The following is a 17371-nucleotide window of genomic DNA, read 5'->3' as shown; positions in this document are numbered from 1 at the left end:
ATTGTTCATCCAGCCTATCTTATTTAGACAGACCTGCGGAGATAATAACATGCACAAAAACAAGACAGAGCAAAACAAAGCAAAGAAAGAAAACAAAACATCATCAACAACAACAAAAAGCCAATGACAAAAACAACAACAAAGAAAAGCTTGTAGTTAGTTCAAGGACTGTTTGTTGGCCTTTAGGAATGTTTTCCAGTTTAGTCTGATGGGGTGCCAAGCCCTGGTCCCAAAGTCCATTTTTGGTACTCCCTCAGGACTTCCTTGCTAAGTTCCCCTTGCTGTTCTGTTACACGCCCTTAGTGTTTTGCCTCGGTGTGGTAGGATCAGATCAGGTGCCATTCCCACACTGTGTCTCCAGCATTGTCCCCTATAGGGCTATGGGTCAGTGAGGGATGTTGTGTTTCATAGTGGGGCTGGCCATATGGTCTTGGTCCACTGTTTGTTTGTTTGTTTGTTTTCTGCAAAAGGATATCTTATTTTATTTAAAATGCTCTATGAACACATGTACTTTGGATATGTTAGCAGAGGGGCCAGTCTCTGGAGAAGGGCATCATGCTTGATAAAGTAAAGGACCAGAGCAAAAAAGGAAGATCCTCAATGAAATGGATTGACACAGTGGCTGTCACAATAAGATCAAATATAACAACAATTGTGAATATGCTGCAGGACTTGTCAGTGTTTCATTCTGTTGTACAAGGGCTGCTTTGGGTCAGAAGCAACTTGATGGGACTGGACAACAACAACAACAAAATTGCATTTACTTCCATACTTATTTTTTTCCTGTACCCATTTATTTCCCATGAGAGTCTGAGCTTGCTATTCACAAGGCTTATGAAGAAGTAAGTCCAGAGTTTTCATGATGGTGTTCTGTTTATTTTCTATGTGACAGTCTTTAAGACTTCCTTAATAGAGCTTGCTATATTAGGAAAACTGTATTTTGAAAGCTAGAAAAAGCAGTAACTGATTGTCCAAGTATCAGGTCAGTTTCATGCAGTCAGGTCTCTAAGGAAGACTCACTTTCAAAAATAAGTTTTATCATAATATAAAACAAGCAAAAAACCAAACTCTCTGCCATCAGGCTGACGTCGACTCACAGTGACCCCATAGGACAATTGTAGAACTGCCCCTGAGAGTTTCTGAGACTGTAACTCTTTACTGGAGTGGAAAGTGCTGTCTTTCTCCTGCATCCTATTATAACAACCCTGGAAATTTTAGACAATAGAGAAATACAAAATGAGTAATGATCACTCATGATTCACAGCTATGAGTATTGGTGTCAATTCTTGGTATTTTTCTATGCACCTTTATGTGATGCATGTTTTACAATATTATTTCATAATTAAATGTTATTTTTAAGTAACCATTAATCAACAATTATTTTCTAAAACAATTCTGTATTTTGGGTTTTCAGATTGCTCAATTTGTTTCACTGTTACAAAGTTTCTATGAATTTTCCTGTAAATAAATTTCCTTTTTTACATTCAAGGTTATTTCTAAGAATAATTTCTAGCACATAGAACTTGAAGTTTTTGTTGTATATCACCATTGTGTATTCTTAAGAATGATACTAATTTACAATTCAACCAAAAGTATGAGAGAATAATCTTATTCCTACACTTCCTTACAATGATTAAGAAAGTCTGCTTTCCTGCCAAGGACTTGACCCTCTCTGGACGTGGTACTTGCTGTTGCCCTGCCTTGAAAGGCTCCTCCCACAGCTCTTCAGACGTTTGCTCCTCCGCCTCACTCTTCAGGATTTAGAAAGAGGGGAATTCTGTTTTGAGAACTTCCTCAATCTTTCCCACCACTATCAGGTTGCTTCTAACTCACAGTAATCCTATAAAGTAAAGAGGTTCCAAGATGGTAAATCTTTACAGGAGCAAACAGCCTCATCTTTCTCCCTCAGAACAGCTAGTGGGTTTGAACAGTGGACTTTGTTGTTATCAGCCCAACACTTAGCTCACAGAGACACCAGAGTGCCTTTCCTCAATCAGAGTTACTCTCTATCCCATTGTCGTGCTTATTTTCTTTACAGCACGATGATACTCTGTGATTGTTCTCTTCATTTTCCTATCCATTTCCTTGCCACACAAGCTGCAGGAGGGCAGAGACCTTGTTTGCCTTGTTCCCTGTGTCACTGCAGCACCAAGCAGAGTGCCCATCTCAAAAATGACACGTGCAAACCATGCTAAAGGAAGCTCGTGGCAACTGAATTGAATTTTGTTGGAATCCTGCCGTCATATCTGCTGACCGTAGTGGTGTAGTGGGTTACCCATGGCGCTGCCAACCACAAGGTCAGCAGTTTGATTACCACTAGCCACTGTACAGGAGAAAGATGAGGCTTTGCCCTCCCATAAAAGTTATAGAAAGTTAAAATCTCTGGCTCCCACAGGGACAGTTCAACTCTATCCTACAGCCTGGCTGTGAGCAGAACTGACTCAACATCAGTGAGTTTGGTACATCCAAAGAAGGAATCCTTGGGTGGTGCAAACAGTTAAGTACTCATATACGAAGCAAAAAGTGAGTGATTCAAACCCACTCAAAGGCTTCTTGAAAGATCCCAAACCAGACCAAACTCCCTGCCATTGAGTTGATTCTGACTCATAGCAAGCCTACAGGACAGGGTAGAACTGCCCTGTGGGTTTTTGAAAGCTACAACTCCGTGAAGGAGTAGAGAGCCTCGTCTTTCTCCAGTCTTACATGATAGGCCCCATGATCTGCTTCTAAAAGCTCACATCCTTGAAATCCCTCTGGAGCAGTTCCACTCTGCGTGTGGTGTGATCATAGATCAAAAGTGACTTGATGACACCTAATAACAGCATGATTATCTGTGGATGTAATGTGACATGATCACACCTTTCATAGTATAATCGATTTTTGTCGTTGATTGGCTTCAAGTTGTGCAATACAATCTTAGGTTATGTGAATGAGACCATCCTAGCGTAGAATGAACCCTCTTTCTGAGCTATGAAATAAAGCATGTATATACAGAGATAAATGCAGACTGGAGTTCAAAGAAACCATGCGAGGACTAACAAGAAGCAGTGAACACTTGGAGCTATGGAAAAGGGCCATAGCACCATCGGGAGCTCAATGTGGACTTTCAGTCTGCTGAACTATCAGAAACTCAGTGTATGGCCTTTAAAGCTAACCGTATTTCCGTTACAATAACACTGGGAAACTAAGACATTAGTAGAACAGAGTGGATGTGCTGGTATTGTGTAAGCAGCTTTGTTCATAAATTCATGAGAGTTAATAAATAGAAAGTCCAAAAATTAAAAAGTACAATTTTAATCCTTCATGCCTTAGGCCTGGCCTCAGTATCCATCTCACATAGACGTCTAGGCAGCCGCTTCCACCGGGTCTCTGGGGCTCTCCAGACTAAGGCAGTGTGACTCCAAAGCGGGTTCTTTGTGCCTCTACTGGTCCTCACTCTGCCTGGAACTTTTGTTCAGCCCAGCAAACAAGGGTGCATTTTCTTCCGTGCTCTTGCTATTTTCATCTTTATAAACGCTTCGACCTTTCAGGGCTCTGCCAAGCAACACTCTCTCTCCCACTCATGGCATCTGGCCCCCAGCTGAAAGCCGTGACATACGCTACAGTTCATTTCATTTGAAGCAAGATTGGATCATGTTATAAAGCGAGAGAACATATATACATATAGATATATATGAAAGTGCTTTGTAAATGAGAAAATCTTACACAAATGAAACAGAGGATGATCATGATTATTATTAGCATTATTGCTACCTTAGCAAAGCAAGAATGTCTTTGAAAAAAATTCTCCTTTCTGTTCTTTGGATTTTAAGAAATACTAAGCTAGTTCTGAGAAGAAATCATTTCTTAGCATTAATATCAAAATTTTAAGAAGACTGTATTAACTATTCTAAGTATAAGGGAAAACAAACTAACAAAACCTCTAATAAATTCAGTTTCGGTCTACCCAAATCCACCATTTATCTGAAATGTGGGGGACAGGCATTTCTTCATAGTTTCCATTATGTGGGATTAGTGTAAGCTTGAAAGTATATTTTCATTTCCTACCATAAAGGATGAGCTCAATTTCACAGTATACAAACTATGCCCGTAGGGAGGAGACCCTGCTGTCCCAATCGACCCAGGCAATATCTCAAATCATAACAGACTCATTATTAGAGAAGTAAATGCTGCCTTAGCAGTGTAATTTGAAGCACATCAAAAGGTCTCCACATTGCTCAACCTACAGGGTGAGCCCTAGGGATTGACTCTATGGAATAAGACTCTTAGTCTCCATGAGTACTTTCAACTAACAAGCAAAGCCTTGCTAACAAAACGAGAGGACAAAGATGGATACCAAACGAGCTTGCTTCTTTAGACATAGAAATTTTCTTAGGAGCTCTTTTAATGGCATGATAACAAGAGAGCTAGCTCAAGAGAGGGGAGCCTCTGAGAATGTCACAAGTACATTTCTCTGTGGCACAACCTTGGCCTTTGCTGCTCAAAACTAGTCCCCTCTCATGCCCTTACCTTGAGTAACGTTAAAATGTTCTATTAATCCAAGTAAAAGAAAACGTATGCCAAGAGACCATGAAAGCAATAGCGCTTAAAATAATACCACGGGAGCTTGAATAACTTGATACAGATGTTAAATGTAGGGGAATTCACAATACGTATCTAGCTCATCGATTTTGGGACAAGCCAGAGAACGCACTTGAGGCTTCAGTTTTGCAGCATCAGACTCTCCTTTCGTTTCCTACTAGTTCAGAAGGCTCCGAGGGGAAATCATGAAACCTGTCCCGGGTACAGGCCTCTGACTTCTACAGTATTCACTAGCATGCGACACTGAGTTGGGGTTTCATTTATGATTGGTCTGGAAATTGGCATTTGGAAAGATGCCTTAGCATGGCCTTCAGCAGTCTCTTAAAAATACATGTAATTTAGCTTTGGTAGTTTCCATAAAGTAGAGGTTAGAGTCCTCCAATGACCTTTCATGAACTCATAGGAGGGTATAGTCTTTTGGTGAAAAGGTAAAAAATAAAGACTCTTATTTTTGTACTAACATGGTCATTACAATTATGTGTATGTGGTTCTGGTGTTCGTGGGAGATCTTTATAATGTACCCCTGGGTAGGCTCTTTCTTTTGGTTCCTTGAGGGGAAAAAAAATTAACTAGCATCTTTGCAAATTGAGTAAGTCTTGTATTACAGCAGTTTGCAACCCATCGAGAGAGACTTACATGCTTTGGATTGAGTAACAGCTTTCTAAAGAGTGATTAAGATCACTATAACCAGGAAGCACTCTCTTTCTAAAAGTTATATCCAAGGAATGAAAGTACTGAGTTTTGAAAGCCACGCACCATATTTTTTCCTTTTAGCAAATAGTGCATTCACATGAAATTACACATGTGTATGTGTGTATTCTAATATTAGAATATGTGAGAATTATGAAAGTTAGTTTAAAAGGTCTGGCATAGGACCACCATGCATATACTATGCATGCTTTGTGACAATTTCAGAGAGAATTTTGGCCTAATTCATCCTCATTCAATAATCGGAAAATGTTACTTTTCAGCATGTTTGTAAAAGAAAGGTGAAAACCATGGTTAAGAAGCATGGTAGTGTCCTAGTAACCAGAAAATAAACCCTTAAAACTGCATTTGTTCTGGGACATGCCCACTGCCTGTCCTGAGCGTTTCTTGTAGCCAATTGCCACCCAGGTACATGGAGCTGGAGATGAGCTAGAAAGCTGGCACAGGGTCACCACAGCTCAAGGACTGGCTGGTCCTGCTCCAGGTCCACATGTGAAGCCAAATGGCAGGATAGTGTGACTTGAGACGCAGGTTCTCACTGCCCCAGCCCTGGGAGACCAGTCACTAGGTCTTGTCAGAGTGAAGGACATGAGAACCCTTTACATCCAAGGTTCTCATGCCTGCTCCTTTGCATGAGTGCAAGATTCAAATGGTCAGAGCACAGTGACCAACCAGACAGATGGGAGGACGGGATGTGTGTGTTAGCTTGGATGACCTGAGTGGTCTTTCTGGCGTGTGCAGACTCACACACCTCCCTGGCTGGGGATGGACAGACACCCTGGAGAGGGCTCATTCTCTGCAGGAAAAAAAAAAAAAGAATTCTTCACTGTAGAAAACAGTTTGAAGAGCAGGGAAGGGATCCTGCTGGGTTCAGAAATCCCTTATTTGGAGACCTGAAGGTGGATGCAGGTGAACGTCTGCTCCAGGGTACCAAAGCTGCACATGAGCAAGCACAGAGATGAAGAGTTAACAATAAATCCATTCGACAGAAAACTGAAGTCATCAACAGGCAAAATTTGTGTGTGTATATATATATATATATATATATATATATATACACAATTTTTTTGTGTATATATATTTGACCATTTGAATCTTGCACTCATGCAAAGGAGCAGGCATGAGAACCTTGGATGTAAAGGGTTCTTATATATATATATAGGCATACTGCACTGATGGAAATAACATACAGGGGTTTGCTTGGTATGCAAAAATGTATGATGCGCATGATATTTGCATAGGTGATGGTAACCTCAAGTCAAGCAAAAGGCACCTCTGCGCAAGTTACTTCAAGAGTGGGCAGCCTCTAAGAAAACAACTTTATTGGAAGGTGTCTGCCAATTGCCAATCAAGCTCGTCTTTCAACAACATCGCAGGACTGCTCTGCCATCGTGTTAATTATACATGGGGCCAGCCCAATTAAGACTGCACAGGAAAAGATGATTGTTCATTGTAGCAATCGCCCTTTATAGTCAGCAGTAAATTCTGTGAGAAAACTTCATCCTGCAACTTTCCCATCCTCTTGGAAGGGGGCCCTTGGTGGTCAGCCAGAAACATGCAAACCCATCAATATAATTCATGCTGCTTATGGGCTCAACAAAACAGGCATTTCCCAAGCCATGGCAAATTAGCCTTTGGCATTGGAACTCTAGATTATTTATCCACTCGGGCACATCTATACAATGAGAAACAACTGGTTTAAAGGGCAATAAAATGCTGCATACAGTTCCCAGGGGCCTATCTGCCCAATAAAACATTTAATCAAACTAGGCCATAGAGCCATTTGGTTCTCTGTATCCAGGGGAGGCAGTCAGTGAAACTAATCCAGCAATCTTGCTTAAAAAGCATCAGAAACCATTTAGCTCCGGGCTTGATTTTGTCCACGAGGTTCTCCAGATAAAAGCCCATCATCGTGCCAGATTTGGGGGGAGGACTTGGCGGGGGTGGGGGTGGGACAGAGAGAGGAGAGGTGATTTTCCCAAGCACCAGAGATGTGCTCCATTTTCTCAAAAAACTTGGTGTTTGTCCTTTCAAACTTTTCCTGAGCTTTCAAACTTGTGTCAGCACCTCATTCGTCTGCTTTACTCTTCTTTCCAGTTATAAATCTGCTCTATGAGAGCAGGATGCTGGTATGGTTGGAGTTTTTTAAATCCCCAACATCTGAAACAGTGTTTGGATGGACAATTCATTCGACAAATAAATGTTCATTGGCCTACTAATAGTTCCTCACCTATAGAAAATGCCTGGAACGGGACCATCACTCTCACTCACAAAACACGATTCTTCCTTGTTTTCGTTTTAGAAATCCACAAGTTTGGTTCTGCCTTGCCCAATATGGTTGCTAGAGTCAGAAGCAATTTCATGGCAGTAATTTCTTTGTCAAGACACAAGTCCCAAAGATTGAAACTCAAACTTCTGTGTGATTTGAAATTGGAAAAAGGTGTGTGTCATGGTTGTGTCATGTCCCCCTACTTATTGAATCTGCTTATTGAACAAGCCATCCAAGAAGCTGGGCTGTATGAAGAATACCGAGGCGTCAGGATTGGAGGAAGGTGTGCCCACAATATGCAGATGTGTGTGTCACACAACATTGCTTGCTAAAACGGAAGAGGACTTGAAGCCTGAATTATAGAAATCAAAAACTGACTGTAGACTACAATATGGATTACACCTCAATGTACAAAAAACAAAAATGTTCCCAGTCAGATCAATAAATAACATTATAATAAGTGAAGAAAAGATTGAATTGTCAAGGATTTCGTTTGACTTGGATCCAGAATCAATATCATGGAAACTGCAGTCAAGAAATCAAATGATGTGTTGCATCGGCAAATATGCTGCAAAAGACCTCATTAAAATATTAAAGAACAAGGATGTGATTTTCAAGACTAAGGTTGACCTGATGCAAAACCATATGTTATTTGGGTTTTTGTGTGCGTGATTGTTGTATTTTAATTTTTTAAATTATGTTTGTTGAGAGTTTACATATCCAGTTAGGTTACCGTTGATCACTTCTACCTGAATTATTCAGTGATATTGGTTGCATTTTGTACAATGTGCATCATTCTACGTTATTCCACTTTGTACCATTTTCTGTACTGCAGATTCTCCGGTCCCTTTTCTTTGATTCTTTGCTTTAGAACAATTCTGACTGCAGGCAAATGTTGGCTATGGTTTTCAGGAGCCAGCAAGTCTACTTCAATTCACAGCTACCCAATAAACAACGAGAAAGCACTGCCGGGCCCTCCCCCGCCCTCCTATTGGTTATGGTAGAGCCTATTGTTGCAGATGCTGTGTCAATGCACGTGGTCAAAGTTTGCCTCTTTTTTCACTGCCTCTACGCTACCAAGCACGATGTCTTGATCTTTCCTGATAACATGTCCAACGTATATGAAACGATGTCTAGCCATCCTCCCCCTCAAGGATATTCGGGCTGCACTTCCTCCGGTAGATATTTGTTTGCTCTTCTGTTCTTTCATGGGGCTTTCAGTCGTCTTCACCACTACCACAATGTAAATGCGTCAGTGTTTCTATGGGGTTCTTCGTTTATTGTATAGCCTTCACTTGCATGTGAGGGATGGGAAAATACCATAACTCAGATCAGACCCACCTTAGTCTTCAGAGTGGCGTCCTTGCTCCTCATCACTTTAAAGCTATAAGGAAAAGGGACATTTTAATGACTTCAATCATTCATTCATGTATCGTATGATTGTTGTTTATTGACCTAATGTTAAGGATTTTTTATTACTTTTAGCTGTAATTCATACTGAGGGTTGCAATCCTAGACCTTTATCAATATTTTAATCATCAATATTTTAATCACGTCCATTCCTCATTCCATAAGCGAGTTTGTGTCCTTTACATATTACAGGTTGTTGGTGAGACTTTGTGTATTTCTGATGCTGTGTTCTTCTTCATATAGTCTAACTTCTAGGATTATTTGCTCAGCATATAGAATGAATTATACCAAAAAGAATTAATAGGGATTCTACCATTTCATCTACTAATAGTTGCCACAGTATATTGACAGGGAGCTTCCAGAGATTCCAGTTGGATTCAGAAGAGGACATGGAACAAGGGATATCATTGCTGATGTCAGATGGATTTGGGCTGAAAGCAAAGAGTACCAGAAAGATGTTTACTTGTATTTTATTGATTATGCCAAGGCATTCAACTGTGTGGATCATAACAAACTATGGATAACCTTGAGAAGAATGGGAATTCCAGAACACTTCGTTGTGCTCATGTGGAGCTTATACATGGATCAAGAGTAAGTTGTACAAAGGAACGAGGCAATACAGCATGGTTTAAAATCAGGAAAGGTGTGCATCTGGGTTGTATCCTCTCACAATATTTATTCAATCTGTACACTATGCAGATGACACAACCTTGCTGGCTGAGTCAGGACTTGAAGCACAAGCCAATGAAGATGACAGATTGTATCCATTAGTATTGATTAAAAGTCAGTGTAAAGAAGACCAAAATCCTTACAACTGGACCAATAAGTAGCATCATGATGAATGGAGAAATGGCTGAACTTGTCAGGGATTTCATCTTGCTTGGATCCACAATTGATGCTTATGGAAGCAGCAGTCAAGACATCAAAAGGCACCTTGCATTAGGTAAATCTGCTGCACAAGACCTCTTTCGAGTATTAAAGGCAAGGATGTGACTTTGAGGACTACAGATTGCATTGCCTTATATGCACATGAAAGATGGACATTGAATATAGAAGACCAAAGAAAAAATGATGCATTTGAATTGTCGTGTTGGAGAAGAAGAATGAGAGTACCATGGATTGCTAAAAGGCCAAACCTATCTTGGAAGAAGTACAGCCAGAGCACTCCTTAGAGGCAAGGATGGTGAGAGTTTATCTTATATTCTTTGGACAGGAAAGACCAGTCCCTGGAGAAGAACATCACGCCTGTTAAAGTAGATGGGGAGCGAAGGAGGGGAAGGTCCCCAAGGAGATGTATTGACATTGTAGTCACAATGAGTTCAAGAATAGGAAACATTGTGAGGTTGGTGTAGGATCTTGTAGGGTTATGGTCTGTTGTGCATAAAGTTTTCTGTGGGTTGGAACTAACTCATGGCACCTAAGAACAACATATGATGAATGAGTATAGGGGAAAAATACAAAACTGACACACACCACCCGTTGTTCCCTTTTTCTGTTTAAATAAATTCTTCTTGGTCTATGGACAAGAAGATAAAACTAATTTTTTTAGAATTCCCATACTTCAAAATATTATACATATTTGTTATGATCCACACATTTGAATGCCTTTACATAATCAATAAAACGCAAGTAAACATCTTCCTGCTTTTCTCTGCTTTCAGCTAAGAAACTTTTGATATCAGAAATATCTTTCATTCCTAAATCCTTTCTGAATTCTGCTTGGATTTTTAGCAGCTTCCTGTTGATGTACTGTTGGACCTGTTTTATCTTCAGTAAGCTTTACTTGCATGTGATATTAATGATATTGTTCTTCAATTTCTTGATTCTTTTGAGTCACCTTTCTTTCAAAGGAGCACAAATATGAATCTCTTTCAATTGGCTGGCCAGGTAGCTGTCTTCTAAATTTCTGGCCATAGACTAGGAGTGCTTGCAGTACTTCATCAGCTGTTGAAACATTTCAATTTGTATTCTGCCAATTCCTGAATCTTTATTGTCTCTAATGTCTTCAGTGCCACTTGGGCTTCTTCCTTCAATATCATTGATTCATAATCATGTGAAATGGAATCTTTCGAAATGGAATATTGACCAATTATTGTCTATTGAGTAGCTCTGTGTATTCCCCCAGTTTTCTCTCTATGCTCTCTGCATCATTCATTTTTTGCCCCTAGAATCCTTCGATATTTCAACTCAAGGCTTGAATTTTTTCATCATTTCTTTCAACCTAAGTGTGCTGATCCTGTTCTTCCCCTTCGATTTTCTAAATCCAGATCTTTTAACTTTCATTATAATCTTTTGCTTTGTCTTCTCCAGCTGCCCTTTGAAATTTTCTGCTCATCTCTTTTACTTAACCAGAATAACAACTGAAATATTTCCACAAGTTAATAAAGAGTTGGAAACCCTTGTGTATGCCAAGTAACTTGGAAAAGAGTTGCATCACCAACCAACTGGTAGCGACCTAGATTTGTACCCATTCCAAAGACAGAGGGCCCAACAGAAGGTGGAAATTATCAAATAGTATCATGAGTATCGCAGTCAAGTAACATTTTGCTAAAGATAATTCAAAAACAAACACAGCAAAATATCAAAAGTCTGCAGCAGTATATCCCAGGCCACCCACAGATTGAAGCTTAGTGCCTTCAGGCAAGAAGCTGGCTTGCATAATTGGATGCTCTCAGGCATCTATGAAAGCTAAATGAGTTTTGTAACATGAACTTATGAGAACAGAAGCCAAGGGATCAAGTAGATGAGAGTCTGCGGACCAGAGAGAGACCTGCTTGCTGGCATGGCTGAGAAAAGGTGCTGCTGTGAGCAAAAGGACTATGACTTTATAACATTTTCTTATGTTCACTTATGCACTCCAGCAATCAAAGCTCCATCACTGTGGGTGTTTTCTGTAAGTTCGGTGCGGCCATCACAATGCATTTTTGAAGGCAAAAAGGAGTATCATGGCATGGATGGTTAGGATCAGAAGAGGATCAAGAAGACTGAGAGCAGAGATATATCTGGCATTTGCCTCATAGGGATCAACGTCACACAGATGTGGAGTTGTATTCGCCTTCCTCCTTGTGTAGCCAGAGGAGGTTAAAGGTGACCCACATGTCATTCCTCAACCCTCAGCTAGATGAATTGTAGTGGCTGTAAAACTGGGATCAAGCATCGCAACAATTGTGAGAACTGGTGCGGCAGTAAACAGCATTTCATTCTTTTGTACAAAGGTAAATATGATTCGGAACTCAACAACAACAACAACAAATTTGTCTTATTGAGGTGCCCTTTGAAATTTTCTGTTCAGATCATTGACTTTATCATTTTTCCCCATTTGTTTTAGCTAATCTACATTCAAGAGTAAGTTTCAGTGTTTCTTCTGCTACCTAATTTACTGTATATAATCGAGTATAAGCTGACCCAAATATCAGTCAAGATACCTAATTTTACCACAAAAACTGTATTTTAAAAATGTGTGGAAAAACGTGGCTTATACATGAGTATATATGGTAATCTTTCTTTCCTTCATCTTTTTAATGACCTTTTGCTTTCTTTGTGTATAATATTCTTGATGTCATCCCACAACTCATCAGGTTTTCAGCCAGTATTCAGTACATCAAATCTTCCTTTGCAATTGGCCTCGGAATTCAGATGGGATATATTTAATGCTGGGGTTTGGCCTTCTTGGACTTGTGTTAATTTTTTAAAATTTTCATCCAGAACGTGCATATGAGCAATTTATGGTTCCGCAGTAGGCTGTGACTTAGTTTTGGTTGATGATATTGAGCTTCTGCATTGCCTCTTTCCACAGATACATTCAATGAGGTTCTTGTGCATTCCATATGATGTCCAGGTGCGTGGTTGCCATTTTGTTGTTGCAGAAAAATATTTTCAGTGAAGGAGCTGTTGATCTTACCTCATTCTATCACGGGATCTCCAGCCTCTTTCTATCGCTAAGGTTTTATTTTTTCAACTACTGAGTCTTCCTCTTTGCTTCCAACCTTTGCCATCCAATAGCCATTAGTTATCAGTGCATATTGATTGTCTGTTTGACCCATTTCAAACTGAGGAAGTTGGTAAAATTATTCAATTTTCCATCCATGGCTTTAGTGATTGGTGCATAAAATTGAATCATAGTTGCATTAACTGGCTTTCTTTGTAGGCATATTGGTTTTATCATGTAATAGATAGAATTGTACTTTAAGATAGATATTGAAATGGTCTTTGTGATACTGAATTTGATGCCATTTCTCATTCCAGGCATAGTAAATCATATGTACAATTCAAAATAGCCAAAACCAATTCCTTCAGCTCACTGAGGCCTAGGCTATAAATCTCTACCTATTCTGTTTAATTTTTGAATGCTTGCACTTTTCTTCAATTCCATATTTTGTACAATCCACATTCCAATAGCAAGAGATGTTTGCAGCTAGTGATTTTCATTGTGAGTTGTGCCCCATGACCAAATGCAGGCCCTGAAAGCTTTGTTCCGCCCACATCATTAAGGTCAACCGTGCTTTGAGTCAGTAGCTCTTGTTTTCTAAGTGCCTTCCAGCCCGAGGACCTCATCTTCTGGCACGAGAGCTGAAAATGTTCTTCCACTCAAAGGGTTTCAGTGGCTGGTTTTTCAGAAGCGGCCACACTTCTTCCTAGTCTGCTCTTAATCTGGAAGCTCCACTTAAGCCTATTCACCACCAAGGACCCTGCTCGCATTTTAAATGTGGGTGGCATAACTTTCAGCATCACAACAACATCCAAGTCACCACAGCCAGACAAACTGACAGAAGAGTGGGACAACAAGGCCTACTTGCCCTTTATTGTTATGGTACCTGCTTTGGAAAACCCCTGAAGGAAGCCTTACTTGCAACAAATTCTTCCACAATCACTTCACTTGCTGCCTGTGCCACTTTTAGATCATTGAAATATCCTCCAGGCTTTTCTTGCAAAACACTCACTGAAACGCACTGCCATTGAGTTGATTTTTGCTGACAATGACAGAGCAGAACTGCTCCCTAAGGGTGCCTGAGACTGAGTTTTTGAGAGCAGAAAGCCTCATCTTCCTCAGGGTGGCTGGTGAGTTTGAACAGCAGACATTGTGGTTAGTAGAAGAAGAATTGACGCATTTGACTCTGGGTGTTGCTGGAGAATATTAAATCTGTCATGGACTGCTAGAAAAAAAAGAATAAATATGTGTTGGGAGAAGTACAGCTAGAAATCTCTTTAGAAGAAAGGATGGGAGACTGTGTCACGGATATTAGACCTGTTATTAGGCAGGACAAATTCCCTGAGAAAGACATCGTGTTTGGCAAAGCAGAAAAGAGGAAGACCCTCAATGAGTTACATTACTATAAAGGTTACAACAACGGCTGAAACATAGCAACGATTGTGAGGATGGTGCTGGACCAGCAATCTTCTTTGTGTTGGGGTAGCTGTGAATCAGAATGTCCACATAACACCTAACAACAGCAGACCCAAGTCCATAAGAGTGAAGCTCACCTCTCTGGGTACTTCCCTGGGCACCTAGCTTTTGTTTTGTCTGATATGTTCTTCATACAGAGCATGTTTCTAAGTAGGAAGCAGGCTGTTTCTTTGATGATCACGTACAGATATTTCTGTTTGCCTTTTGTTTCTCTGCATACTCCGGTCGCAAACCTCACACATGATATGGTGAACTCAATTGATTGTGAACCAGGTAAGAATTGAACTTTGGACTTGTGTTTTTAAATGTCAGGTTTTATATTGAAGGGCTTTGATCCTGTTTTCTTTTGAGTTTTTGTCTTCCGTGACCTCTCTGTGATTCAGTTTTCTCATCTTATGGGAAATAGAATTTAATTTATAAGGTTTTAAATATGCACGATGTTTAAATGGGATACTCTTCCTAGACAGTATTTGGTACATATTAACTTTATTATTTATAAGACCATTTCCTTCTAGTTTTATTCCTATTCTGTTAGACTCTATTCTATTCTCATGGCACTAATTTCATTGGTACTACTTCCTCTGTCTGCTCTCCAACAAAGTTGATATCTATGTATGGTTTTGCTCCACACAGATAGATGATCACATCCACTCTTACCTCTGCACATGTGCACAAATGTGAAATGTTTCCGAAATGCCGCAGTCTGCTAAATGACCTCCTGAACTCAAACCATCTCTCCAAGTTCTTACCACACAGTTCCTCTTGGATATAACATCAGTACCTCAAATGTAATGTTTCAAAAGGAACACATCAACTCCTTTACTAGGATTTTGACCAGCTGAGATGAGGCTGTTCAACTCAATGCAACATGGTAATGGTACCAAAGTTATAGAGAATGCTGACTGGTCTCCAACTCCATTCCTGCGTACAGTACCTGTGAGTGGGTAATGGGACTTCAGTTCAAAAGATAGGTTTGTTCTGAGTTCCACAAACCTTGTTTATAATACTTAACTCCAGTATATAAGGAATGCAAAGTAATTGAGAATTCTGATTTGAGCAGTTTCTAAAAGATATTTTATTTCTAGGCCTCATGTATGTTAGCTATTAGAATTTGTGATACCATGGATTACCTCAGCCTTTGTTAACTTCAAGTTTGGCTGTTCAAACCCACCAGCCACTTCACTGGAGAAAAACCAGGTTTTCTACTCCAGTTAAGAGTTACAGTCTCAGAAAACCACAGGAAAATTTCAAGTCTTCCCTATAGGATCACTGTGAGTCGGCATCAACTTCATAGCAGTGAGTTTAATTTGATTTTTGGCATGTTCCTCTGTCAAGAACAACCAAAGAGTGAACTGCGCTGCACATGGCTTTGAAATGGACTGAAAGGGTCCGATATGTGAACATGAATAATTGTGTCCACCTTGAAACCCTGAAGACCAACTGATCGTTTCTCTGCTTCTTTAGGAAATCTCTACAGCAATGAGATCAACCAGCCCCACTGGCAAGACACCAGGCCAGTCTCCCAGCTGTGGGTTCTGGCCAGTCAGGCTGGTGTTATTTTAATTTGAACCTAGGAGTGGGTCTTTTTCACATTCCACCTGAATTATAGTGTGCCATCACCCCTACCCTGCCCCTACACACACACACACACACACACACACACACACACACACAGTATTTACTCTAACTCCTGGTGATCCTCATCCATGATTTACTCTTTCATGTCAGAGGAGAGCCAAAGGGTTTTCATTCGCTGAATGTGGAAGTAGATCATCAGGTACATTCCAGGTACCACTGAGTAGATTGGAGCCTCCAAACTTTAATATCTTTCCAAAGAAAACATAAGGGAACCCTGGTGGCATAGGGGTTATGTACTCAGCTGCTAATGGGCAGGTCTGCAGTTCAAAACCCCCAGTGGTTCTGCAAAAGAAAGACAGGCTTTTGACTCCCCAAAAGAGTTACAGTCTTGGAAACTCACTATCCAGTTCTACAGGGGCATTTTGATTTGGCATCAACTCAATGGCAGTGAGTGAAAGTGCACATAAATCAGCAGTTGAGCTCTGAAATGCAAGGGGATGAAACCCTCAAGTTGGAATGTACCCAACATATAACTGAGAAAGAGCTGCTTCATCAAAGCAGACTTGACCTTAATGATGTGGATAGAATAAACGTTTCAGGATCTTCATGTTCTGAAGTGGCAAGATATAGAATGAGCAGAAACAGGAGCAACTATTCATTAATAATCAGAACATGTAATGTCCAAAGTAAGAATCTTAAAAAAATGGGAATTTTTCAAAATGAAATAGAATACATAAGACCTATGTTCTAGGCATTAGTAAGCAGAAATGAGCTGGTATTTGACTATTTTTAATCACACAATCATATAATTTACTATGGCTCCAATAGCCAATCGAAGAGGTATGGTGTTACATTCATCAAGATCTATCAGGAAATGCAATACTATTAGTAACAGGATCATAATCATATGTTTATAACAAAGAACAGTTAACTGGACTAATGAAGTTTCACATTTTCTTAAAATTTCTTCATAATAAGCCCATGATCATCCTTTGGCTTTTGAGGAAATATATCAATAGTACCTCTCTAGAATTCCAATTTTATTCCAAATTTATTTAATAACCACTCAAGTCAAAGATGAAGAAATTGAAGAATTCTATCCTTGTCTTCAATCTGAAATTAATCAAATATGTAATCAAGTGCATTGATAATTACTAGTTATTGGGATGCAAATGTAGGAAACAAAGAGGAAGGGTTGATAGTTGCAAATATGATCTCTGTTAAAGAAAAAAAAATGACAGAAGTAGAATAATATAAATTTTTCAGGCCCAATGACTTATTCATTGTAAATACTTTTTTAAATACTCGGATATACATGTGGACCTTACCAGAGAGAATACCAGGAATTATTTACATAATCGTATCTGAGGAAAGAGACAACGTAGAAGATCAGCATCAAGAGTCGGACAAGACCTGGAGCC

The sequence above is a fragment of the Echinops telfairi genome, unplaced genomic scaffold (genome assembly GCF_000313985.2).
Source record: "Echinops telfairi isolate 266 unplaced genomic scaffold, ASM31398v2 ScPeMD7_7469;HRSCAF=8507_1, whole genome shotgun sequence".
In the NCBI taxonomy this organism is placed as follows: domain Eukaryota; kingdom Metazoa; phylum Chordata; class Mammalia; order Afrosoricida; family Tenrecidae; genus Echinops; species Echinops telfairi.
This window is presented reverse-complemented; position numbering follows the sequence as displayed.